The sequence below is a fragment of the Myotis nattereri genome, assembly GCF_964212035.1.
Source record: "Myotis nattereri genome assembly, chromosome: 10".
Classification (NCBI taxonomy): Eukaryota; Metazoa; Chordata; class Mammalia; order Chiroptera; family Vespertilionidae; genus Myotis; species Myotis nattereri.
Genome location: NC_138085.1, coordinates 9,172,304 through 9,193,294, shown reverse-complemented (window position 1 = coordinate 9,193,294; position 20,991 = coordinate 9,172,304). Strand labels below are relative to the sequence as shown.

General features: G+C 50.3%; 1 long non-coding RNA gene across 1 annotated transcript; it reads left to right on the top strand.

Moving 5' to 3' along the window:
- Positions 1–9,905: 9,905 nt before the first annotated feature.
- Positions 9,906–13,680, top strand: LOC308526447. The gene is made up of 3 exons (XR_013996545.1): positions 9,906–9,924; positions 13,301–13,369; positions 13,498–13,680. It is a non-coding gene; the product is annotated as an uncharacterized lncRNA (long non-coding RNA).
- Positions 13,681–20,991: the final 7,311 nt, after the last annotated feature.

Below are 20,991 nucleotides of genomic sequence, written 5' to 3'. Positions count from 1 at the left end.
ATTGGGGCATAGGTAAACTTTTTTCAAATTCAAGAAGATAGAAATCATATCAAGCATCTTCTCAGATCATAATGGCAAAAAACTAGAAATCAACTACAATAAAAACAATTAAAAAATCAAACACCTGGAGGCTAAATAGCATGCTTTTAAATAATGATTGGGTTACCAAAGAGATCAAAGAAGAAGTAAAAAGCATCATGGCAACAAATGACAATGAAAACACAACATCCAAAATCTATAGGACACAGTGAAAGCAGTCTTGAGAGGGAAGTTCATAGCTTTGCAGGCCTATCTTAAAAAACCAGAAAAAATGGTAATAAATTATCTAACCCTACAACTCAAAGAATTAGAAAGAGAGCAACAAGAAAATCCCAGTGTAAGCAGAAGGAAGGAAATGATAAAGATCAGCATGGAGATAAATGACATAGAGACCAAAAAAACAATAATAAAGTTCAACAAAACCAAATGCTAGTTCTTTGAAAGGATAAACAAGATTGATGAACCTCTAGCCAGGCTCACCAAGAAGCAAAGAGACAGGGCCTAAATAAAATTAGAAATGAAAGAGGCAAAGTAACAACCAATCCCACAGAAATGCAAATGATTATGAAAAAGTACTATAAACAACTCTATTCCAACAAAGTGGACTACCTAGATGAAATAGACATATTCTTCGAAAAATACAAGCTCCCAAAACTCAATCAAGAAGAATAAAAAAAAACCTGAATAGGCCGATGACTACCGAAGAAATTGAAGCAGTGATCAAAAATCTTCCAGCAAACAAAAGCCCTGGTCAAGATGGCTTTACAGGGGAGTTCTACCAAGCATTCAAAAAAGAACTTAAACCTATCTTCCACAGACTATTTCAAGAAATTCAAGAGGAAGGCACACTTCCAAGCCCTTCCTATGAAGCCAGCATTACCCTAATTCCAAAACCTGATAAAGACACCACAAAAAAAGAGAACTACAGGCCAATATCCTTGATGAACATAGATGCTAAAATCCTCAACAAAATTCTAGGAAATCGAATTGAGCATTACATTATAAAGATCATACACCATGACAAAGTTGGATTTATTCTGAAGATGCAAGGATGGTACAATATCCTCAAATCAATAAATGTGATACATCACAGAAACAAACTGAGAGACAAAAATCACATAATCATATCAATCGATGCAGAAAAAGCATTTGACAAAATCCAACACCCTTTCTTGATAAAAGCTCTCATCAAAGTGGGAATAGAGGGACCATTCCTCAACATAATAAAAGCCTTAAATGACAAACCTGCAGCCAACATCAAACTCAATGGGCAAAAACTAAACTCGTTTCCCCTATAAATGGGAAGAAGACAGGGATGCCCACTTTCACCACTCCTATTTGAAATAGTACTGGAAGTGCTAGCCATAGTGATCAGACAAGAGGAGGAAATAAAAGGCATCCAATTGGAAAACAAGAAGTAAAACTGTCCTGTTACTATACATAAAAACCCCCAAAGACTCCATTAAAAAACTACTGGACCTAATAAGTGAATTTGGCAAAGTAGCAGGATATAAAGTTAACACCAGAAATCTATGGCCTTTTTATACAGTAACTAGAGGCCCGGCCTGTGCCCTCTTGCAGTCTGGGACCCATCAGGAGATAACGACCTGTTGGCTTAGGCCTGCTCCCGGGTGGCAGAGGGCAGGCCTAATCCCTAGGTGCAGCCCCTGGTCGGGCTCAGAGCAGGGCCGATTGGGGAGTTGGGGCACCACCCCCTGTCCTGCACAGAGCAGGGCAGATCGGGAGGTTGCAATGCCACCCTCAGTCACGCTCAGGGTAGGGCCGATTGGGGGTTTGGGGCACCACCCCCTGTCACACTCAAGGCAGGGTCAATGGGGAGGTTGCAGCGCCACCCCCTGTCACACACAGAGCAGGGCCCATCAGGGGGGTTGGGGCTCCGCACCCTGTCACACCCAGAGCCCGCAGGGCGATCAGGGGTTTGGTCGCTGCCCCCTGTCACACTGATCCCGGTGCGGTGCTGGGAGGCCTCGCTGCTCCGCTGATCCAGGGGCCAGGACGCCTCTTGGCTCCGCTGATCCGGGGGCCGGGAGGCCTCTCGGCTCCGCTGATCCCAGGGTCCTGAGGCCTCGGCTCCGCTGATAACCGGGGCTGGGAGGCCTCTTGGCTCCGCTGATCGCGGGGCTGGGTCACCTCTCAGCTCCACTGATCCGGGGGCCGGGAGGCCTCTCGGCTCTTCTGATCCCGGGGCCTGGAGGCCTCGTGGCTCCGCTGATAACCAGGGCTGGGAGGCCTCTCGGCTCTGCTGATCCGGGGCTGGGAGGCCTCTCGGCTCCGCTGATCCCAGGGTCCTGAGGCCTCTCGGCTCCGCTGATAACCGGGGCCGGGAGGCCTCTCGGCTCTGCTGATCCGGGGCTGGGAGGCCTCTTGGCTCCGCTGATCCCAGGGTCCTGAGGCCTCTCGGCTCCGCTGATCGCGGGGCTGGGTTGCCTCTCGGCTCCGCTGATCTGGGGGCCGGGAGGCCTCTCTGCCCTCCCGCTTCAGGGCTGTTTGGCTTCCCTCTGCTTGGAGCCTGAGTATGCAAATTAACCGCCATCTTTTAGCTTCTATAATTGAAACATTGTATCTTTTGGAGTTGTTGCTTCAGGAGCTCAGAGCCCCGCAGCTGCAGACGGGGAACCTTGGCTTCCTCCATTGCTGGGGCAACCAAGCCTCCTGTTCTCAGCTGCCTGGCTGCCGGCCGACATCTTGGCTGACAGTTAATTTGCATATCTCGCTGATTAGCCAATGGGATGGGTAGCGGTCGTACGCCAATTACCATGTTTCTCTTTTATTAGTGTAGATAATGAACTCACAGAAAGAGAAGCGACAAAAACAATCCCATTTACCATTGCACCAAAAAAATATTAAGATACTTAGGAATAAATTTAACTGAGGACATAAAAGACCTGTACTCAGAAAACTACACAACATTGAAAAAAGAGATAGAGGAAGACATGAACAAATGGAAGAATATACCATGTTCATGGATTGGTAGAATCAACATCATTAAAATGCCCATACTACCCAAAGCAATCTGTAAATTCACTGCATTAAGATACCAATTGCATACTTCAAAGATCTAGAACAAACTCTCCAAAAATTCATCTGGAATAAAAAAGGCCCCAAATAGCTGCAGCGATCTTGAGAGAGAACAATGTAGGAGGGATCACAATACCAGATAGCAAGCTATACTACAAAGCCACTGTTCTCAAAACTGCCTGGTACTGGCACCAGAGCAAACATAAAGACCAGTGGAACAAAACAGAGAACCCAGAAATCAACACAAGCCAGTGTGCTCAATTAATGTTTGACAAAGGAGGCAAGAGAGTTCCTTCAATAAATGGTGTTGGGAAAACTGGACAGATACTTCCAAAAACCAAGAAACTAGACCACCAACTTACACCATACACAAAAGTAAACTCAAAATGGATAAAGGATTTTAAGATAGGAAACCATAAAAATCTTAGAAGAAGCAATAGGCAGCAAAATAGCAGACATTTGTGGTAGCAATATCTTTACCGATGCAGAACCTAGGGAAACGGAAACTAAAGAGAAAATAAACAAATGGGACTACATCAAAGTAAAAAGCTTCTGAACAGCAAAAAACAAACAAACAAACAAAAAAAAAAACCCCAAAACTATCAATAAAACAACAAGAAAGCTCACTGCATGGGAGAACGTATTTGCCAATGTTATCACCGATAATGGTTTAATCTCCAACATTTACAGGGAACTCATACAACTTAACAAAATGAAGATAAACAATCCAATAAAAAGTGGACAAAGTACCTGAATAGACCCTTTTCAGTAGGGGACATTCAGAAAGCCAAGAGACATGAAAACATGCTCAAAGTCACTAATCATCAGAGAGATGCAAATCGAAACGATAATGAGGTACCATCTCACACCTGTCAGAATGGCTATCATCAACAATTCAACAAATGACAAATGCTGGCGAGGATGTGGAGAAAAAGGAACCCTCCTGCACTGCTGGTGGCAATGCAGACTGGTGCAGCCACTGTGGATAACAGTATGGAGTTTCCTTAAAACGTTAAAAATGGAACTCCCATTTGACCCAGTGATCCCACTTCTAGGAATATATCCCAAGAAACCAAAAACACCAACTAGAAAGAATATATGTACCCCTATGTTCATAGCAGCACAATTTACCATAGCTAAGATTTAGAGACAGCCTAAATTCCCATCAGCAGATGAATGGATTAGAAAACTGTAGTACATCTACACAATGGAATACTATGCTGCTGTAAAAAAGGAGTTCTTACCATTTGCAACAGTATGGATGGAACTGGAGAGCATTATGCTAAGTGAAATTGGCCAGTCGATGAAAGGAAAATACCATATGATCTCACTCATTTATGGATAATAAAGAACATTATAAACTGCTGAACAAAAATAGATACAGAGGCAGAGCAGCATGGAACAGACTGTCAGACTACAGCGGAAAGGCTGGGGAGGGTTGGTGGGGGAGGTGAGGGATCAACCGAATGACTTGTATGCATGCATATAAGCATAACCAATGGACTCAAGATACTGGGGTTAGGGGAGGCCGGGGAAGGTCAATGGGGGAAAAAGGAAACATGTACTACTCTTTGTAATACTTTAAGCCACTGGTCGGCAAACTGCGGCTCCGCGGGCTGCAGCTCCCGAGCCACATGCTGCTCTTTGGCCCCTTGGGTGTGGCTCTTCCACAAAATACCGGCTCTTTCACAAAATACAGGCTTCTGTGCATGGGCCACAAAGTCTCAATCGCACTGTATGTGCATGACCGCTTATGGTGTTTTGTGGAGGAGCCACACTCGGGGGGTGGAGGGGAAGGGCAGGGAGCTGCGTGTGGCTCGAGAGCCACGGTTTGCCAACCACGGCTTTAAGCAATAAAATAAAAATTAGAAAAAAAAAGATAAAGAAACAACTGTTTGGATCCATGAGTGAGCAGGTCAGTGGTAGATATTAGTAACGGCGGCCATGTAATGGGGGCTCTTTCTGGGCTCAGCACCCTTTAGCTAGTTTCACACTTTACGTCTCTCCTTTAGTTCCAACTGCCATGTGAGGCAGGTACGATTCCTATCCCCTTTTCAGGGCTGGGAAAGTGAGGCTTGACAAAGATAAGCACTTGCCCAGAGAATGATGGGTGGGGCTGGGATCTGAACCTGGGACTGACAGATTACAGAGCCTGAACTCTTAACCACTGTGAGCACTGCCTGCAGTTGAGGCTGCTTTGGTCCCTGAAGGTGCTGACCAAACCTGGGGCACCAGCATTGCATAGTGCAGTGATGGCGAAACCATGACACGCGAACTCATTTTTTTGGTTGATTTTTCTTTGTTAAATGGCATTTAAATATATAAAATAAATATCAAAAATATAAGTCTTCGTTTTACTATGGTTTCAAATATCAAAAAATTTCTATATGTGACACGGCACCAGAGTTAAGTTAGGATTTTTCAAAATGCTGACACGCTGAGCTCAAAAGGTTCACCATCACTGGTAGTGGGTTCCTTCTCCTGTGGTGTGAGCTGTGGCCACCAGGTGGTGCTGTGGAGAGAGAAATAACAGTGGACCTGCTATGAACTTGAATCCTAAGTCAGAAATCAGATAAGTCAGTTAAGCTCATGTACATGACATGTTCAGGAAGTTAGGCCAATTGTCTGCTCTGATGAGACTCCATAATTTAAAGGTCATGAAGTGTAGGTTTGCAGTAGAAGATGCATAGGGGTCTAAATGGGAATAATTCTTGATGTTGACAGTGTTTTGGTCTGAAAAAGAGGAATTTCAAACTCATCCTTCCATAAGAGGCTGTTTGAGATGCACAAGGACTATCAGTGAGCAGTTCAGGTGGCCTGTCCCATTGCAGCAGCCGGAAGCACCCCAGGAAGTGTCCCAAGGTGTTTGAACAGGAGCAGGAGTTAGTTGTGTGAGAGCCAAGTTGCCAGGGATTTGTCACTAGGGTGGAGGACTAAGAAAAACTGGGTCCTAAACCAATAAACATTCTTATTTAATAATTTAACACGTTGAAATTGAAAAATAGTCTAAGGCATTGGCTCCTAGAGCAATATAGAATCCTGCCCACGTGCTAAGTAAAGCCTGGGCACAAGGATGCCACTAAATTAAGTGGGGTCAGAGCATAATGGCTCACGGAGTCCTGATTCTGGTTGTGCCGTGGGTATTGTTTCCAACTCTCCTGGGCAGGACAGGACTCTGATTGCCCAAGAACATTTAGCTAATGCAGTCATTTGTTACTCATTTCACTTATTTGCTGTTTTGTTTTTCCTTCCTCTCTTGGGTTATCGGGGGATCACAATTTAGCAACTGGGCGCATAAAGAGTCGCTTTTGCAGAAGCGGAAGTGAGGACAAGGCCAAGTCTTCATCATCCCGGCCGGCTTTCTGTAAACGCCTGAGGTTCTGGGCCTCCTCTGACATCAAACCTGCTGCTCCCTAGCCCCTCCCTTTCTCAGACACTGGGGATTTCTAATCCATCAGTGTCTTCACAATGTACCTGCCTTCATGTCTGAAATTCAAAAAACAAACAGAAACACAGTAGCTAAAGGCCAGATGACCCACAGTGGGCCCCTCCTCCTGACCCAAATTTCAAGCCAAGCTTAAAGTAGCCAACCTGGATTCTGACTTTAAAGGAGACCAGTTGTCCCAGCCGTTGGACCTGACTCCAGCGCAGCGCAGTGTTAGGGGAGGCTTGGGGCATCTACGCCCAGGTCCCTGGGCCAGGGTGTCTGTGCTAAGTGAGGCCCTGGGCCCAGTGCCGCCCCCTCTCTCACACCTGCAGGCTTGTAGACCATGCCCCTGTGCAGCGCAGAACTCATCAGCGGTCGCTATGTTTCCGAAACTGCGCACCTCCTGTCAAGTGAGATTTTTAAGACTCATTTTTGGGCAGCTAACTTTAAATCTGCTGCCCTTGTCTCCACCTTCTAAGTCAGAGCACAGAATCTTGGCTTTTGCAGAGCAGTCCCTTTTTAGATGTGTTCTGTGTTTTGAAGAATTTACTGCTCCACTCAGCATCTCAAATAATCGGATGGATGTTGCTCAGCTGGGGTTCAGCCCAGAGCGACGTTTTAGGACCGTGCTGAGGTCCTCTGACGTCTTGGATGCTACTGTGAGGGCAGCAGTGGACACACAGGACATCAGCTCACAGTCACCGTCAGCTGGGAGCGCTGGTCCACAGAAGCCTTTAGCTACTGCATTGTTTTCTGTCTTCAGCCATCCTCGTACCATCTCCATGATTTTGCTAAGTCTGTTTCACCTGAGTGATACTTACATACTTTCCCTTGAATCGACTTGCAGTTTCCACTTTATTTTAAAAGATTGTTATCCGTACTGTAAATGGAAAACCACTATCATATAAACACAAGGTCACCGTAAAAGTAAAGGGGTGACTCTCGCACTGCTCCTGTCAGTTGATGTGGCACTGACTTTGTCGCATGCATCACTCTGATTCCTGGGCTGCCGCGTGCTGGTCCCCCGCCTGCCTGCCCAGCATGCTGTTGGAAACGCGTGCTCTCTGCCCTGGCTGCTGTCTGCGCCTCCGCCTCCCCGCTGCTCCTCACGCTGACTTCACGCAGTGGACGCCTGTCAGAGTCATCCCACCAGACTTGAATCTTGCTTCTCATCAAGGTTATCTTTCAGAATCCAAATCTCCCCTTGATTTCACATTGCAAGGCTTGGGTGCTTAAAACTTCCCCATGAGTCCAGACACTGGGTGGCTGAGGGGCAAGGGCAGCAGGTCCTGGGAGAGTGTGAAGGGCCCAGAATCCCCACAGTGGGTGTGGCTCCGGGACCATAGCCCTCCGGCTGCCTGGAGCAGGACACTGTGCAAAACAGCCTTGTCCTGATGATCTGAGGAACTCCAACCGCATTCGTTTTTCATTTGTATTTGGAGAGCCATCCCCTTCCTACTACGAGGTAGTCCAAGGTCTTTTAGGTGTGTTTTTGCTCCCAATGTTGCTGTTTTCATTGGGGTTTTATTTAACTTGGACAAGAGTATATGTTCACAGTAGAAAACTCAGAGATTGCAAAACATACAAGGTAAAACTCATTCTTGCAGTCAGTCACCATGAGAGATGAAGACTTCTTAAACAGATGATTATTAGGGTGGCAATGAACTTCTTTCTCAAATCATAAGGGAAGCCCGTTGGCAGGGTGCACATCCTGGACGTTGAGGGCCTGGCCCACAGGTCGGGAGTGGTCCTGAGCAGCCACAGGCCAGGTCTACTCACTAGTGATCAGGCATCGAGGGACACGGCAGGGTGGCCAGTAGTTAATGTGTTGGACTTTTACCAACATTTTGTTGAGCCTCCTGAGCTCACCCTTTATTTTCTCTGGGCTGTTGGGGGGCTCACACTGTGAGCCATGGTTAGAGCCAGGGACGGCCTCCCAGGGCCTCCAACTTAGGCTGCCACCAGGGCCCCCCCTTAGACCACAGCCGGTGAGGCACACAGCCTCGCTTTTGTCCCTGGGCTCCCTGGCCCTGCTGCCTCTGCTTCTCGGCCTCAGTGTGATCGCCCCACCTTGGCATGGGATTTACAGCCCCATTTCTCACTGTCCTTCTCTGCCCCAGGCCCTGGGGACCCAATACCAAAGGGAGTGGCCCCACCCAGAGGCAGCCTTGACCACATTCCAGGAGATCCCTCCGCTGACCCAGCCACCAAGCCCCAGGCATCAGAGCTGGGCTCTGGGGCCTGTTCATCCTCAGCCATCACTACAGCTCCTTCCAGCTCCACCTCCACCTCCCGGCACCCAGGCCGCACCCACGGTGAGTCACGGGTCCCTCCAGAACCAAGAGGGATGAGCATCTCAGCCGAGGTCCTTCCCAAAGACCCCGGCTCACAGGGGCAGGAGGCGCCTCTCAGACTGAGAGGTGGTCAGCAGGTGGGTGACGCTGTGGACAGGATGGCGTCCCACACACACAGGTTCAGAGCTCAGCTCCGCCTACAGCTGTGCAACTTTGGGAGGGTAACTCCGCCATCTGGATGGCTGGGCCTGAGCCCTGGGACCCACACCACTACTCAGGAATTGGTGGCCACAAGCGGCTCCTGAACGGAGGTGAACCAGCGTTTGGGCTAAAATCAGGCAACGTTGGAGGTTTATTCTCCAGGGAGGAGACCTGACAGGGTCCCTGCCCTGGAGGCAGGTCCATGGCGAGGAGGGCAGGTGTCCTAGACTGAAAAACAAGGGGATTCGGGGAGGATTGACAGGTTGGATGTCTCCCAGATGCCAGTAGCCCTGCGTGCTCGCACCTTAGATGGGACATCACAGTCCTCTTCGAGGCATCTGATTTGCGGGAGACACTCCCAGCCGGGCAGTCGGGTCACATCATCCAGGGGGAGCCCATGAGAGGTCAGGGTCCCCGGACACCTGAGGAGCGTCTGCAACACCAGAGACAAACCAATGTGAGAGCAACAGGGTCAGCAGGCATTGGGCACAGAGACAAAAGCTTTAAAATGCTCATCATGACAGCAGAGTAAGCCACTTTGCACGGTGCAACCAGGGCAGGATGCTATGAAAAGGGGCATCTGGGGATGAGCACTGGGAAGTTTAAAATGTCCAACAGATGGGAGAAATACAGCTTAAAACTTAAAAAGACATTCTGCTTATGACCTAGAGATGACAGCATCTGAGGACAGCAGAAGAGCTGGAAATGACCGCCCCGGAGGTGTTGGAAACTGACAAGAAGAGAAGGGGTTATGATTTTTCATCATCTTGCCTCCCACTGGACCCTGGAAGCTATGACAAGCATAACTGTGATTTGACAAGCCCAGCAAAGACAGACAGGGCCCCTGCTCTCAGCGCTGCCTGGCTCAGCTTCAGGACCGGGCCCCTGGTTTACAAATCAGGAACACCCCTGGGAGAAGGTGAGGTGAGTGAGCACAGGGCAGGAGGCAGTCCCCCTGTGCTCCTGGCCAGACACTGAAATGGCAGCCGGTGACTGTGGGGTGTCGGGCGCTGTGCCCTGTGCAGCTGGGACGGGCTCGCTCTGTGTTCCTTGTGGCCACTCAGCGGTCGGCCCCGTCTCCCAGGCTCTGCAGAGCGGAAGCCCTGCCTGGGCTCCAGCAGGAGCCGGGAGCACCCCCTCCCCTGGGCCTGCCAGCAGGCTGTGTGGCTCTAGGCCCAGCCCTCCAGGCTAACCTCTGGCTGCCTCAGCCTGGATCCCCCCTGAGCCAGAGCCCAGGCCTGTTCAGATGCCTGCGGAGCCTGCCCCAGGGCCCCCCATACTGCACGCCCAGCACTGCCCACGGCGATTCCTGGCAGCCCAGTGCTCACGCTCAGGGGGACCTAGAACTGTCTGCAAAATGGAGACCCTGGTGTCCGTTTGGAGGGGACCCAGGGCTGCTGTCAGAGAGCAGCTGGCAGGCCTGAGGCACAGGGCATCCTAGTCCTTCTCAGGGAAGAGCAGTGACTGGTGGCCCATGGATTCCCGAAGTTGCTGGTGAGGAGCTGCTGGTGCAGGCTCATTCTCTAGGGAACCAGCCTCCTCCCTCAGGTGGTGGTTCTTTCCTTGACCTTCTTCCAGGCCCCCCCAACCTTCCCCTCCCTCCCCCCCCCCCCCCCCCCGCCAGAGAGCCTAGACCCCTGGGAGGGGATGGCTCTCAGAGCCCTGCTTTTGGTGCAGCTGGCCCTGGAGGTGGGAGGACCTCCCGGGATACTAAGTATCAGCTGCCTTTGCTGCATGGCCCTTAGGGCAGGACACTGCTGTCCTTTGGAGTCCCAGTCATTGCGCAGGCGGAAGAGTGATTCAAAGTTAAGTCAGAGAGAGTCCCGAGTGTGAGGCTGTCCCAGCAGGAGAAATGGGGAGAGATAGGACATGCAGGGCACGTACTCCCTAAGGGCAGGGTCCACCCACCCCTCCCTCCTCCAGGAGCTGGACACGACCACGACTCAGGGCTGGGCCAGAGTCAGAGGTGGCCGTCTGGCAAAAGGCCCAGGATCCCCGTGGATGTTCCAGGTCCGCTGACTCACCAGCCTTATGTTCTCCACGGGCTAGAATTCAGGTGACAGCCCCTGTGAGCGGTCCCTGGAGCTCCAGTTCCCCACCACAGGCAGCACGGGGAGTGGGCGGTGCGTGGTGCCCTTCAGCCTGTGTTCTCAGACCTGTTTCCATCAGCAGTGCTTTTCCTTCAAGCTAAGGCCTGTGTGCAAGTCCCACACGCAAAGGAGGTGAACGTGGAGGTGTTATGCTGAAGCGGGAATGGGGACCCGCAGTTCCTCAACACCCCTTCCCTGTCTCCCCGAGGGGCCTAAGCATGCAGCTCCTGCTTCCATCCCTCCGTGATGGGGGGTCACTCTTCTGGAGGCTCGGACTGCCCTTGCCTGAAGGAAGGCCTAGTGGCCCAGGCAGAGAGCACTGATTGCAGGAAGGTCTCACCTTCCTCACCTGGAGTGGAGTTGCCCAGAGCAGCTCCCAGTGGTAAATTTCATCTTAGAAATTGGTGGAAACTCTTGCCATCTCATGTAGGCAGAAGGGAATCAGCGAATGAGACCAGCCTTCTCGACCATTAACAGTCGCTTTGGGTCTTTATAATTTCCGAAGAACAAAATCCTAGGAGGGTGGGAAGCTAAATTTTTAATTAAAACAAAAACTGAGAGCGTGTACATTGGCTTCGGCTTCTGAAGTATCAACAATAAGTGCAGGAGGAGCACTATCTCCCCCCCTCCCATTGCCTAGAAAGCTCCATGGTGCTGGCATGGGCTCCTGCAACTTATGGGCAGAGACGGGCTCTGTGGGGGGCAGTGTGACACCGCGGAGCCCTCCCCTCTTCACACCGGGTGGAGGGTAACAGGACAGGAGGAGTCGGCCACTGTTCTTGGAAGTGTCACCGAGGGGCCAGATTTATGCCGAATCCGCTGAGGACAGGGATCATCTTCCTCAGTATTGTGATTCCTGGAGCTTCTCTCAAGAGACAGAGGCGAAGGGGTGGGCAGAGCAGGGCTGGGATGGACGGAGGCTTTGGGAGCCGCTGATCTGTATCACAGTTGCCTTTCAATGCCATGTCCTTTTCCAAGAGGAAGGTGGGATTTTTTGTTCAAGTTTTTCCTTCTGAAAGGGGGGGCTCGTTCTGCTTCTGCTCTTCACGGAAACCAAGTACTTGTTGACTCACCCCCAAACCCCGCTGCTAAGAGGCTTTTTCTGGTGCCTGCTATTTGGGGAGCGTGCCAGGGCTGGGGACCTGGGTGCCCTGTGCCCCAGTGAGGCCAGAGCAGACTGCTTGGTGGGGCAGGAAGCAGATCCGCTCCTGGTGTGTCCCTGGTTATCAGTGCAGTTCAGCTCAGCACCAGCTGTGTGCAGGGATGACAGACACACAGTTCCTGTCCCCAGCTGTGACTGTGCAGCTGGACCTGCCTGATGATACCGGGGGAGGGGGGGGGGCTGCACCGTGGGACTGCGTGTGCTGGAGGCGTGGACCAGGAGGGGAGGTCGGCAGGCCTGGAAGGGACCACCTGCCCTGACCAGGAGGTGCTTCCCTCCCTGCAGCAGGTGCTCCCCCTGTGATCCTAGGGAGGCAGGGAGGGCTGCCCTAGGCAGGCTCAGGCGGGCACACACCGCAGACAGGAGGGCAGCTGCCCCACACTTGTCACGGGGGAGGACCGATTCTTTTCCCTTTGGGGCAGATGTCAATTTGAGACAAAAAAGAGAAGGAGCTGAAGGACAGCAAACAGCCACGGAAAGCCAGCACGTTCTTTCCTCCTGAGACCCCAGCACCCGCCCCTCCGACCACCGAGGGGAAGCGGGCCCTGGAGCGGGCACAGGCTACATTGTGCACACGTGGCGCCCACACTCTGCCCTGTCCTGGCTCCCGCCCTCACCAGGTGCCACTGTCCTGGTCTAGGCAGAGTGTTTCCACGTGTTCTAGAAAGCTCTATGTGTAGTAAGGGTGGGCTCCACACCCCTCCAACCCTTCGCTTTCCCAGAGCCGCCCTGTTTGGCCTGTACCGGAGTTCTGCGTGAAATTTCCTTTGTTAACAAAATTGTTTGAGCCCCAGCCCCAGACCTCACAGACACAGAAACACAGGCTGTCATCCCGTACAGCTCATGCCCACTGTGCACGGGGCCAGGCACTCAGGGGAGGCGGGACCCCTCCGGGGCGTCTCCAGAATCCGGGTCTGTGCTCCTGGGGGTGCTCCCCTGAGCTGTGGCAGAATCACTCTGTTATGTCCTTGTTGTCAGACTGGAGAGCTTAGTCTGGGCTAGACTGGATCATCGGCCCTTTGGGTTAAGGATTGTCCTTTCCTCTCAGGGCCCCGGCCTGGCAGCTTGGAGAGCCCTAGTGATGCATCCAGTGACAGCTCACCTCGTGGCCTGAAGGGTAAGTTGGCTTTCCTTCTGGGCACTTTCCACTGCCCTTGGACCTGGGCTCTGGGCTTTGTGTTATTTGTGTGATTTAAAGAAGGAAATTAGCAAGTTCTTCACAGCATGATGGGTTTGCCTCCATAGGGCACATCATGCAGTTTCAGGCTCAGACCTGGGAGTTTTCATGGATTTGGGTTCAGATCCCTTTTCCTCACTGACCATCTCTGGGCACCTGGGCGAGCCACCCATCCTCCAAGTGTGGGTTCCTGCAGCTTCCAGATGGGGACAGGGCCAGGAGTTCCGGTCCATCGTGTTCAGAGGACACGGGTGAGTGTGATTCCTTTACAGCATTTAAGTTTGTTAATGGTGCAGAAGATGGTCTGTCTACGCTGTCCCAGGGGCTAAGGAGGGTGGTACCTCACAGCTGTTGCTAACTTCAGCTTTAGCAGGAGCTCTGCACTTCCCTCCTACATTATTTTGTTTTTAAACCCCACTGTGAACTTCTAGAGAATCTCAGCATGTCCTTGACATCCCAGTGCCAGCCTGGGAGAAGTGTGCTCTGGGTTCCCCAGCAGGGCTCCCTGTGTTCCGTGAGCCAGAGGCAGCACAGAGCCCCCTGGAGGTAGGTGAGCGAGAGTGAGAGACTGACGTGTGTCCCTCTGTGTCCCCTCGCCCTGACACCAGGTTCCTCTGACCCCGCCGTTCACTGCAGGCCCGAGAGCTTCTGCAGTGAGGACCTGATGCCCAGCACTCTGCCCCGCCCCGCGATGCCAGCACCCCAGGCCACACTACCATCAGCCTCCAGGAGTACCCGCCACCCAGAATGGGCCTCTCCACCAGGAAGCATCCAGTAGAGGGGTGTGGCCCAGCCCCAGGCCTTGGGGCAGCCCTGGGTCCCCCAGAGCAGAGGATGGTCACCCTGGAGGAGTTCCTAGAGGAGCCTGACCGGGCTCCCCCTACGCTGTGTGAGGCCTGGGAGTGCTCTTTCCTCTCTCCCCTCAGATGGGCCTGGACCAGAGGGGAGACCTGGACAGCAAAGTCATAGAGAGGGATGGGGTGGGGCTGGCGCCACCTGTCTGCAGAGCTGGCTTGGATGGGGGACATAACCACTAGCCAGAAAGTGACTGTGCTGGCAGCCCACCCAGACCTGGGAGGCTGTTCTCTCCATCTGTGCAGGGAGCGGGCAGAACGGCCAACATGGAGGGCTGAGCCATGCAGTCTCTGTGCAGTTACTCTATGCAGCCGCTGGGCAGGAGGCGGTCCTAGGCCATCTATCAATAAACGGGAAGGCTGTGCTCCAATGACACTTTGGTTATGGACACTGTCCTTTGAATTCTATAGAGTTTTCACAAAAGTCTGTTCTTTAAAAATATTTTGTTTTAATCATTAAAAAATGTAAAGACTGCTTAGCTCACAGGCCATACAAAAACAAGTGGCAAGTCCTAGCCGGCTTGGATCAGTGGTTAGAGCATCAGCCTGTGGACTGTAGGGTCTCAAGTTCAATTTGAGTCAAGGGCATGTGCCTCAGTTGCAAGCTTGATCCACCAGTCTTGGTCAGGGCATGTGTAGGAGGCAACCAGTCATGGTGTCTCTCTCACATTGATGTTTCTCTCTCTCTTCCCCTCCCTTAACCCCTTCCACTTTCTATAAAAATCAATGAAAGAAATATCCTTGGGTCAGGATTAACACAAACAAAAGAAGGGTGGCGAGCTGGAGTCGGCCTGCAGCACCAGTTTGCTGAGCGGCTTTAGGAAACCCTCGAGTCTCCGTGTAGCTTTCCTGAACCTGCACGTGCACTGTTACTGAGCTGTTGCCTCTGTGCACAGATGAAGGTCCCCGCCTGACAGTTGAGACCCTTGGAGGATTTTAGTAATTGTCTCCTTCCCCTTAAGCATACACAGTGGAACTTTCTCCGGCCACATAGCGAATTCTCTGGCCTGCATTAGTGGAGCCTGGTGACACGGAATACAGACTATTTGTTCAATAGATATGTACTGAGCGTGTACTCTGTGTTAGGCAGCACGCATGATGCCTGCTCCCCCCAAAGAACAAAGTAAACCAGGTGCCTAGTCAGGTGGGCAGTCCTGAAGGCAATATGTACATGGTCTCTGCCTCTCATCATTTCTGTTTCTGTCTACAGAGCACTGTGTGCCGGGGCTGGAGAGAAACCAAAACCCTGCCCTCAAGTTCATGGTCTGATGCGTGCTTCTCAGACTGCGGCCTGCCTCACGCTCACCTGGGCTGCCTGGACACAGGACGGACCCTGGGTTTCTGGCTCAGGGGCCGGGGGTGGGGCTCCCTGAGAGTCTGCCTCACCACCAAGTGCCCAGAGGTCACCTGGTCCTTTTCAGCCTCAGTGAGACCAAAGCAGCCTCGCTGTAGGAGCTGGTTGTGGAAGCTGATACTCCCTCCTGAGAGCCACCTCCCTCCCTCTTCCCAGCGTGCTCACCCCACTAACCTGACACCCCCGAGCAGGCCTGAAGAAGTGGAATTCACAACCGTGCCCCTGCCTCCACTCCCTGAGTGTTGATGCTGGGAGAGGGTGTCACAGTTGGGTCCTCTGGGTGGCTAGGGAGGGTGCACTCATGAAGATGGGTGTCAAAGATGTACAACTGTTCAGAGAGGGGCGGGGTGGTGTGAAAGACGGCTGCAGAGCCAGGCAGCTCTGGGTTCAACCCCCACCTGCCACTCTCTAGATGTGAGACCTGCTGGACTGTGGCCTCACTGTTGAAGGTTACCTTAATACAACCTTGCAAGATTGCTTTGATAATTGAATGAGTGTGGGGGGGTTGTTTTTGTTTTGTTCTTTTGCAGTTGCACCTGTAGTTTCTAGCATGGTGCCTGGCACATGGGAAGCAGGTGATACATGGTACCTATTGTATTAGTGACCGCAGGTCTTCCTGGACAAACTCCCAGGGTATATGACTCCTAACTGGCATGTGAAACAGCAGGCTGTGTCTCTGGCCAGTTGAGCATCCAGATGTCTTCATGGGCCAGGGAGTTGGTAGGTGGAGGTGTCTCCTAGGATGCTGAGCTATCCCGCAGACTGATTCTGCCTGACACAGTCTGGTGGCCTGGGTCTTAACCCTGACTCACCTTTCACATGCCCTCCTTCTCTCTCCTCTTCTCCTGGTGGCCTCCACCTAGGAGATGCCTGTTACAGAAGACTGGAGAAGAACCAAGCAATGCTGAGAGAGATGGAGTTATATTTTGTATTATGTGCGGGCCCAGAGAAAAATGTCTCTAGAATTCTGGGCCCGCATGTAATAATAAATGTAACTCCATCTCTCTAAGCATTGCTTGGTTCTTCTCCAGTCTTCTGTAACATTATTGGTTCCCTGACCAAGAAAACCAACCCATGCTTGGACTTTTGGCCTCCGCTGATTGGACTAGGTTGGGGACCCAGGGGTGTCGGACAGGCCTCTGAGAGGCATGCACACTGCTGATCTTAGCAGAATTAAACCTGGGGACTCTGAGCACTCCTGCACCTCAGCCCAGGACCTGGCCAGCATCTGGAGAGAGTGGACAGACACCTCTGGACCTGTCGACAGAATCGGTAAGGTAGGGGCCCCTATCAGTCAGGCCCACTCCAAGTGAGTGGAAGGGGGAGCTTAATCACCTCCCCGGAAGCCATTAATTGCCTACAGCTTCCTTAGGCAATTAATCAGGAATCAGATGGACTATTTAAACTCTGAGTAAATATCTGGTAAAGTAAAAAACTCGGATTGTCTGGTGTATAAATATAAGTGTGAAAGCCTGTGTAAAAGCGAAAGCTACTTTGATTTATTCTACATTTCTGTTGATTCGTCTGGCTAAACGTTTGATTTATTAAAGGCTGAACCCATGATAATCTGCAAAAGTCTTAAGCAGTGCTGCTGAGTTATTTTTCTCAGAGACATTTGCTCTCTATCACGGAGGGAATCGGCCCACTTAGCTAATAAAAATTTCTGTCTAGTGGTTGCTCTTCCCTGGGTTGTGAATTTGCTGTGTTAAATAGAAATTTTTGAAGTTCTGGGGTAAATTGAAAGGCTAAAACAAAGGCCAGCTAGGTTCCAAGATTGCTTGGTTCTGAGATTGCTTGTAAGAAAAGCAAGAGAGAAGTGTTTTCAAGTTAACTATTTGCAACAAAGTAGTAAACTTCAAAAAACAAAAACTTGTTATTTATGGTTTTTCTTATCTCTTTTGGTGGACAGAGACTTCCAGGGGCAGGGCTTACAGCTTTGCAGGGCAGAGAGATTTATGGGCCCTGCCCCTGCCGGTGACATCATAGTCCAACATGGGCCACCTGAGGCGGAACTAAGTCTGAAGTTATTATTAACTGTCTATGGACCCCATTAACCTTGGTTGTGTGTTGTGCAGTCTGTTGTCTTCGTGGTTGTGTGTTTTGTTTGACTTGTTGTTTTCAGTTACTTATTAGGCTCCTCATAGAGGACATAACCTGGTCTTTCCCTTCCTCCTTCATCCTGATTCGGACAACATCTGTAACTGGATTAAAGATCTTTTCTTTCAGGAAGCCCTCCAGGCTTTCAGTTGCAAGAAATCTCCCTACACACCCTTATCCTCATCTGCTATCTTTCCAGGCTGACTAAGAGTCATTTTTCTCCACAGGTCGGACCCCAGCCTCCAGGAGGGAGGACTACTACAGTGGTAGTCTGTGGTTTTCTCCAAAACTCCCACTGTTTCTATTTCCCCCCTCTGTAGGAATTGTCTTCCTCTGACTCACAATAGGAGAGGGAGACAAGCACTGGGCCCTGGGCTGGGGGACAAGGGGGGTGTCGGCTGTTAATTATGAAGCAGGGAGAGGTAGGTTTTTGTTGATTTTTACTGGCTGAAGACCACTCTGCTGGTGTAGGGGTCTGGTCCATAGCCTACTAGGTGTCTTATCAGAACTTCACTAGATTCAAGGTCGCAAGTTTTCTGCAAGTACAATTAATCTTTCTCTGCTCCAGTTTATTATTTTTAACCCTTCCAATACTAAATTAGACCGATACAATATACTTTAAGTTCATAAATATTAATCTAAAAATGCTGACTAGGATGATGACACATTTGTAATTCCTTAACTAATAAAGAATTTAAAGATTTTAAAAATAAATAAAATAAATAAATAAAAATGCTGACAATTCACTTTTGGTAATCATTAAAGGATTGAAATTTCTAAGAATAAAGAATTCTAATACATGAAAAAAAAAAAAACACACTAAATTCCCAGGAGCCAAGTGGAGGAGAAATGGAGCTGAAGTCCACAGCTGCCCTGGTGATTTAGAACTGGTTGCTAGGCAGACTCAGCCCCGGAAAGCCAGGTGAAAGAAGCGGGGGTAGGGGCTGGATTCGTGAGCTGCCTGCAGCAGCCCTGGAAGAAGCAGCAGCAGCTAGAAAAGCGGAGGACAGCAGACATTTACCTGACACTAGAGCTGCCCCACTGCCGCCCAGTGAGTAATGAGTGTTTTACAACAAGCAATACAAGACTTAGACCTTTGGCTTGCTGGCTACAGCAGTTAAACCAGAAGCCAGTGACTGTTCCTAGCCTTCCTGCAGCCCCAGGAATAGAGCAGTGAGCTCAGGATCTGTGAAAGCAGCAGATAGAGCTAGTGAAAGCTCCCTGTTTGCAAATGTACTGAAAGGGTTCAGTACCTGTTGCTGCTGGAAGAAGAGGGACTGATATCCCCTTACAGTGCACTCCCTTGGGAGAGGCCTGTTCGCTGCTATGCCACAAAGGGGACTGGGAGGAAGACAAAGGGCCTAATACCCAAGTCACTGCCACAGGAGTGTTTTGCAATATGCAAAGCTGTTTCTAACTGCAACTCTGGCTGTTTTGGACTGGCAGCTTAAAGTCAAAGGGCAAAGGAAATACACTCTCCCTGGACTGTGGAGCCTTCAGGACTTTGAGATTCTCCAAGAGAGGAGGAGTCTGACTGAGGGACTGGCTGAGACCCCATTGAGTTAGGAGAACCGGAGTTTGCATATTGAACTTATAAAGTGCAGTTTGCTAGACAGAGGTCCAAGCCCAGTTGTATAGTGGTTAAGCTGCCTGTGTATAGCAAAACAACTCAGAATACATTTTAGGGAAATTGGACAGACTGTGTTTGTGGCTAGAAAAAAAAGGAAATGGCCACCATACACATCCCTGACAGTAGCCTCCAGAAAACTGTATAATAGACTTCGATAATGCCTGCGTCTTCATGGACATGACTCCAGAGAGACAAGGACAGTTTTGCTTTGTGTGAGAAGGTCAAAAATAGAAGGTCACCTCCCTAAGATGTTTGTATAGCTCTACCATGTGTCATGTTTAGTAGCAAAAGATTTAGCTGTCAGAAGTGGCCGCAGTGCCAATGTTATACTTCATGATGGGTATGTAAGACAAGGGGCATAGCCAAAGTGGTACTCACCCAAAGTCTCAGCCCCTAAAAAAGGCCAGTAACCTATTTGTCCAAAAGACTTGACCCCTTTACATTTGGGTGACCTACTTGCCTCTGGGCAGTAGCAGCCACAGCTATGCTTATCAAAAAAGCAAATAAGTTAACCATAGGGCAGGAACTAATGGCCCACATGCAGTCAAGGCTTTACTCCAGAACACACTGGAGCGCTAGATGTCAAACGCTCGAGTCACCCAGTTTCAGGTTCTCCAGTGGGCAAAAGAAAAATCAGTAACAGTTTATAATGATAGCAGGTACTCATTTGCAGTGGCTCATGTACATAATGCTATTTACAAGGTAAGGAGACTCCACAGAAGCAAGAGGGAACCAGGCCACAGACAAAGCGGCCTGGGAGGCTGCCCTAAAACCACTGGGGCCTCTACAGATTCTAGTGACTCTTTCAGACGCTGACCTGCCCAATCTAGAAAAGCTGAAATCCATAACCAATCTTTTCTCTAGTTCTTGCAGGCTTTACAGTCCACCCAGAAAGCAGTCCAGAAGCACGTTCAACACGCTCTGCCTGTACCAAATTCTGATCTGGTCCATCCCTTCCAACCTGGTGACTCTGTTTAGATAATGAAATCTGCCACCCAAGGACTGACTCCTACATGAAAAGGACCACCCCCACGGCAATCAAGGTCGACGGGATCCTGAAGTGTCTTCATCACACCCGGCTTAAGACAGCCATGGAAAATAGAGTCCAGGACTCTTCGGACCCTCTAGAGATTATTCCTGGCCCTCATTCCAGGCCCTTATAAGCAAGCCCACTAACTTTATTTGGCAGAGAATTGATTCTATTGAGCTTATAGTCCTCAGGTGTCAATATAACTCCCTCCCCAACAATGACCCCAGAGAGTCAATGATTTGAGTCCTGTATAGAAAACCAGTGGGGAATGAAGTATCCATCTTCCCCAGACAAAGTTATCAGTGGTGGCACCAGGCCAAGCCTTTGGTTGAGGTCTCAAAGACCCAGCACATAGGGGCTTTTTAAGAACTCACAAAGGGGACCAGAAAACCCCATATTTGGGAGACAAAGAGGGTAAAAAGATACAAATACAGGAAACTTTCTGAGTGACTTCGCCCAGAATTCTAGAGTCATTTTTCTCTGGGCCCGTGTGTAATAATAAATATAACTCCATCTCTCTAAGCGTTGCTTGGTTTTTCTCCAGTCTTCTGTAACACCTGCATTGATTGAAAGATTTAACTGTTAATGCTATAATTA